Below are 6850 nucleotides of genomic sequence, written 5' to 3'. Positions count from 1 at the left end.
GAACTAGAAACTGTTATACTAAGTGAAGTAACACAACACAGGAAAAAAAAAGACATATGTTCTCCTTCATATGTGGATCCTACCACCAAATCCTGACAAATGAGTATATATCCAGACATAACTACAGGAACTAGGATAATGGAAAGGAACCAGGGGGGTAAGGAAAAGAAAGAATCTGAAAGAGAAGAACAGTAGGAAGCAGGTGTTAATAACGGAGATATGGACAAAAATTGGGTAAGTTTAAGGGAGAGGGGAGTGGAGGGTATATAAGGAACCTAGGGGATAAAGTGAAAGAAGGAGCTCAAGAGAAGTAGGACCATAGGATAAGGGTATTATTAAGGGAGAAAGGGGGAAAATGGGGGCGCCTTAATTGAGGAAACCATGGTGGAAGGGTTGGACAATGTGAGAGATAAATAATGCCTAGCTAGTTTTAAAAACCAGAGAGAACCATATTAGTCCAACAACCTACTGACAAACTATACATACCATCCAGAAATATATGTCTAGACAAGGTTTATCTGAGAATGATTGGTCTTTGCCAAAGCTTTATCTACACAGCACATGGTAATTAAAAGTACCAGACTTGTGGAACTAATCTTCTTGGATGTTTAACAGACATACTTTGAGGCCTGTACTAATTTGGTCAGAGGGATATAAAGGACAGTTTTTGCTCCTTGCCCTCCTAGGTCGACTAATTCCAGAGGACTATAAGCATCTCTCAAAATGTCCTGTAACTGTGGTGAGTCTCCTGTACTCTTGATCAAGGAGGCCTTGGAGACCCCACAAGATAAATTTGAACCAGTTTCCAGTCTACAAAGAGGAGAGTCAACAGAAGAAACATTTCCTCCATGCTTCCAAGCAAAGCCAGCCATGGTCAAGTAAGACCTTTTACTTATCTTCACATAGGCGGAACTGCTAAAAGAAAGGAGCCAGGGGCTTCTCCCAAGCCCATGTGACCCCTGAGAAACAGATCCTCAGAGGGCCTTAAGAGTAAAAATAAATTGGTTTATCTGGACCAAATGTAGAGTCTTAAAACACCCAAAAAGAAAGTATAACCCAAGATTAAAGTGGTCAATATAATTTTTTAAGAGTCCATATGTATAGCTAAAGGCTACATAGTAGAGGTGATAAACATTACCATTAAAACCTACCCGATGACTTTATAGACATACACAGGTGCCAAGGTTCCGAGTGCAATTGATTAGGACTAGTAATAATCAGGTACATATAGATTAGAGACCCATATGCAAACATCTAAGTGTTGTTAGCAAAAACAATGAGTCTTCCTGTATGAAACAGTATATTTTAAAATGAAATGGAGATCTTTCTTAAAGGTTAAAAACTCATTCAATTTTATGTCTTACAGGGTTTATACTAAGTTCAATATTGTACAGCAAAAGAAACAACCAATTGAATGAAGTGGAAGCCCACAGAGTGGGAGAAAATCTTCACCAGCCATTCATCCAACACAGGATTAGTATTACAAATATACAGAGAACTCAAAAAACAAAGAACTAATAACTCAAATGATCTAATGAAGAAATGGGCTGTGGACCTGAACTGAGAGCTCTCAAAAGAAGAAATAAAATGACTAAGAAATACTTTAAAGTGTTCAACATCTTTAGTAATTAGGGAAATGCAAATCAAAAGTACTTTAAGATTTCATTTTACCCCCATCAGAATGGCTAGATCAAAAGAACAAATGATACCAAATACTGGCTAAGATGTGGGATAAGGGGAACGCTCATTCACTGCTGATGGGGTTGCAAACTGCTGGTGAAATCAGTGTGGAGACCTCTTTAAAAACTTAAATCTATATGAACCCATTATACCACTTCTTGGTATATATTCAAAGGACTCATCCTACTGTAGAGATACTTGTGCAGCCATGTTTGTTGCCCTTTTTACAAGAGCTAAGAAATGAAAACAACCTAAATGTCCTTCAACTGATGAATGGATAATGAAAGTGTGGTACATTTACACAATGGAGTTCTACTTAGCAGTAAAGAAAAATGAAGTCATGAAATTTGCAGGTAAATGGATGGATCTAAAAGCTGTTATACTAATAAAACCTCTGCTAGCCTGCTTAACCAAGATACAGGAATCTATCTGCTCTCTCAGAAAGATTTCCGCAGCAACCATGGTCACCTTTGTGGAGTACTAAAACCAAGATACCCATGGTGGGCCTGGGTATCTGGAAGTCTCCCCCAGGCCAAGTCAAGGAATCCGTGAAGGTGGCCATTGATGCTGGATATTGCCACATTGACTCTGTGTATGCATATTATAAGAAGAATGAGGTGGGAGGAGCCATCCAAGAAACGATCAAAATGAAGGTTGTAAGGCCAAATGAACTTGTCATTGTTAGCAAGTTGTGGCCCACCTGCTTTGAGAGAAAACTGCTGAAGGAAGCCTTTCAGAAGACCCTCATGGATCTAAAACTGGACTATCTGAACCTCTGTCTTATTCACTGGCCATAGGGACTTCAGCCTGGGAGGAAGGAGTTATTTCCTAAAGATGATAAGGCCAGTGTTCTCACCAGTAAAACAACATTCTTGGATGCCTGGAAGGTCATGGAAGAACTGGTGGAAGAGAAATTAGTGAAAGCCCTTGTCCTAGTTTGTTTCTCCATTGCTGTGGCAAGATACTCTGACCAATACTAACTTGGGGAGGAAAAGATTTATTAGGCGTACATCTCCCAGGTCACAGTTCATCGGGGAGCCAAAGGTAGGAACTCAAGGCAGGAACCTGGAGGCAGGAGCTGTAGCACAGGCCATGGAGGAACACTAATTACTGGCTTGCTCCCCTGGCCCCTGCTCAGCCTGCTTATGCAACACAGGCCCACATGCCCAGGGATGGCACCATCTACAGAGGGCTGGGCCCTTCCACATCACTCAACAATCAAGAAGATGCCCCACAGACATGGCCACAGGCCAGTCCTATGGAGGAAATTCCCCAATTGAGGCTCCCTCAACCCAGGTGTGTCAAGTTGACACTAAAGCTATCCAGCACAGCCCTGAATGTCTCCAACTTCAGTCACTTCCAGATTGAAATGATCTTGAACAAACTTGGACTGAAACATAAACTACTGACCAATCAGGTCAGATGCCACCCATCCCTCACCCAGGACAAATTGATCCATTACTGCTACTCCAAGGGCATCACCTTCACAGCCTAGAGCCCACTGGACTCTCCAGCTAGGCCTTGGGCCAAGCCAATGGACCCTTCACTAATGGAGGATCCAAAGATTAAAGTGATCATTGCAAAGCACAGGAAAACATCAGCCCAGGTTCTGTTTAGGTTCTGTATGCAGAAAAAATGTAATGGTGATCCCCAAGTCTGTGACACCCTCACACATACAGGAGAACTTTCAAGTCTTTGACTTCAAGTTGGGTGATGAGGAGATGGCCACCATTCTTAGCTTCAGCAGAAGCTGGAGGGCCTGTTTGCTGCCTGAGACCATCAATATGGAAGAGTATCTTTACAATGGGGGATACTGAAACTATATCACCTGGCGAGATTGCTGAGTGGACCCCTACACACTTGCTGATGTACAATTCATTCCTCCTGAGTCCTATTGTAGCTGTGGCTGTCTGACATCATGTTGTGCCCACCTTGATATACTCTGAAATCTAGGCGATGCTTTATTTAAATCCTGATGGCCAACCACAGGTAGATTGTTCTAGGGAAATATGACTCAGAGAAGCAAAGGACAATTTATTTCACTGATTTGATCTGACCAAATGTTTGTCAAACACCAGGAACTCTGATAATACTAAGAATGTACAAAATAATAAAAATAACAAAGGGAGAAAAAGCTGTTATACTAACACAGACTCAGAAAAGAACACAATGTATGTTCTCATTTGTGGATCTTCACTCCAGATCCTTAGATACCTCTCACAACTCATCAAAAAAGCATTTTTTTCCAGCAGATGGAGACTATTACAGAGTTCTACTACTGGTCAAATGCATAGTGTTTTTTAGATGCTCAGTCCTAAGTGACATATCTACAATAAAACATGTACAACTAAGGCTCAGGGAACAGAGTGGAATAGGGGACAGAAAGAATGTCAGTGCATCTCCCAGCACTTACTAGCAAAGATTCCTCATGCAACAGATGATGATTAACCCAGAAATCCAAAGCTGGTCAAAGTGCAGAGAATAAGAGATTACAGATTGCTTGTCCCTGGTAGGACACATATCAAATCTATGCCACCCAGGGTTCATGGACCATTGCAGAAGAGGGGACAGAAAGACTGTAAGAGCCAAGGGTGGTACATGACTGCAAGGGAACAAGAGTTTTCCAGGTGACTAGAAAATTGCTCATATTAATTTACAGCAGTGGTGACTATGCATAAGACCCATGTGAACTCAACCAGACAAAACCAAGCATAGAAGTGGAGAAATGGGTAAGAAGCCCCAAACTTAGCTGAGGAAACCAATGACTACTGGTATACAGTTGGTTTTCTTTAAAGGAGTGCCACTAGATAGGTCAATTACACGCCAGTGTATGGACTCACACTAAAGGACATTTGGGGACACAAATGTGCCTTGATAAGCTTTAACATATAGGACAGAATGCATGAAATCCAAGGAAGTGGGGCTGTGGAGAGTGCAGAGAGGAGAGAGGTCTAAATATGATCAAGATGTATTGCATGAGATTTTAGTTCACCTTTCTTTTTTGCTGGTGCTTCTATAACATAAATCCTCCATGTTTCCAGCTGAGAGGCTTGTGTGTTTTATAGCACTCTTCATCCCAATAGATGCTGCACTCTAATCCTGTTTCTTCTCCTTTTTTTGCCTGCACCTGATTGTGTATGTGTGTGTGTGTGTGTGTGTGTACATGCCTACAGAGGTGTTGGATCCCCTGGAGCTGAAGTTACAGGCAGTTGTAAGCCACATGGGTGCTGGGAACCAGACTCTGTAGTCCTCATGATTGAGCAGCAAGCACTTTTTTAATTTTTTGAGACAGGATCTCACTATGTAGCCCTTGCTGGCCTGGAGCTCTCTATGTAGATTAGGCTGCTTTAAACTCACAGAGATCCACCTGCCTCTGCCTCATGATTATAGGTGTGCACCACCATGCCCCATCTAGCAGCTGCACTCTTAACCCCTGATCTATCTCTCCATGCCCCTCTGCTCAGCTTCTCAGCCACCTTCTTGTGCATCTTCAGAATTTGACAGATGACATTAGGAAAGCTGGAAGGCTTTGGGACCAAGTCGTTCATCCTTTTTTGTAATCAGGCCCCTCTGTCTCTCCAGTCCTGCTGAACTGATGCAATTCTCACTGCTGTCCTTGGCTCCTAGAACCTCCTTCTGTACTCGGGACAAAAATCCAGATGCTGGACATATGTTTCCCTGAGGGACCAAAGCATTGATGAATGTCATTTTCTATGTATAGCTTCCCCCACTCTGAGTTCTAGATGCCTCAGCGGCTAGGTGCCATCACACATGTTTCATAGTCTGTCTAGATATCTTAATTATTCTTTGCTGAATCACTGGTTATGCTCACTATTCCCACAAGGAAAAACCTTTAGGCTCTAGAAAGATGGCTCAGAGAGTTAAGAGCACTTGTTGCTTTTGCAAAGGACTTGGCTTCAGTCCCCAGCTCCCATATGGTGGCTAACAACTGTTCATAACTCCAATTTCAGGGGATCTGACACCCTTTTCTAGCCTCTGTGGGCATTTCACACATGTGGTGCACTTCCATACATGCAGGCAAAACACTTGTACACATAAAATCAAAATAAAAACTTTTAGAGAAATACTTTAAAAATATAAAGGTGTGGGGGCTGGAGAGATGGCTCAGTGGTTAAGAGCACTGACTGCTATTGCAGAGGACCCAGATTCAATTCCCAGCACCCACATGGCAGCTATAAACCGTACTTAACTCCAGTTCCAGGGGAATCTGAAGCCATCTTCGGATCTCCGTGGCATTGCACGACATGGGTGCACTCACATACATGCAAGCAATACACTCATATACATAAAATAAAAATAATAAAATATTAAAAATGTAAAGGTGTGGCTTTCCATTTAAATAGAAAAATATATGACCAAGACTCTGCCTGATGTATCAAGATATGGTGTCCAGTAATACCTGTGTGTCTTAATCACCTGAACACTTCCAAAAATAAGAGTCCATGATTCCACACCAAGCCTACAAAAACTGCATTTCTGAGGTAAAATAAGTTTGGCTTTGTATTTTTAAAATCTCTCCAGGTAAGAATATCTGCTATGGCCATGATTGAGTACCAGGGCTGGATTTATTCTCCCTGGCTTAAGCAGTTGGAAAAACTGACAAAACAGATGGAACAATGGTTTGCAGACATTGAATAATAGGCAGTGCTGGACAATGATTAGTCAGGTAAGAAAAGAAAATGAGTTGAGTCATATATTTGCCCCAGCCTATTGTTTTGAGATAATTCCAGGCCTCAAGAGCCCAAGCAATGCTACCAGCTTGAGGAGACAACTGTCAGGACACAGTAGCTTGTGGCAGCTGAGGACAGAGAACTAGAAGGCAAGAGCTTCCCATATACAGAATTCCAAGTGTCAACTGAAGGCTCTCCCTGATTCTTTGTTCAAGTACTGGTATGTGAAGGACCCAGGTGACACTGGATCCATTTCTTAGCAGCCTCCATCTTGTCAGCCTTTAGTCTCCTTTGCCCCATACTGCGGGCTAAGATTAGGCAAGCCCGGACATGCCTTGCTGAAACCAATGAAATCCCATGTTAGGGTCCATGACTCGGTGGGTCTCTTCAGGAGAACAAATGCACGAGTATGGAGATGCAAAAATCAAGCAGAGTTTTATTAAACCAGCTAGCTGGGGCCGACCGTCCTTCCAAGATAC

At 42.3% G+C, this 6850-nt stretch overlaps 1 protein-coding gene and 1 pseudogene across 1 annotated transcript in view; both read left to right on the top strand.

Moving 5' to 3' along the window:
- Positions 1-6850, top strand: part of Ap3m2 (adaptor related protein complex 3 subunit mu 2) — a 117099-nt gene that overhangs the window by 11992 nt on the left and 98257 nt on the right. The gene's annotated exons all lie outside the window — the stretch shown is intronic.
- LOC103749426 lies at positions 2912-4777 on the top strand (annotated as a pseudogene).

Source organism: Nannospalax galili, unplaced genomic scaffold (assembly GCF_000622305.1).
Source record: "Nannospalax galili isolate Female #2095 unplaced genomic scaffold, S.galili_v1.0 scaffold366, whole genome shotgun sequence".
Taxonomy (NCBI): domain Eukaryota; kingdom Metazoa; phylum Chordata; class Mammalia; order Rodentia; family Spalacidae; genus Nannospalax; species Nannospalax galili.
Note: the sequence above shows the minus strand (reverse complement) of the source record. Positions and strands in the feature narration are given on the sequence as shown.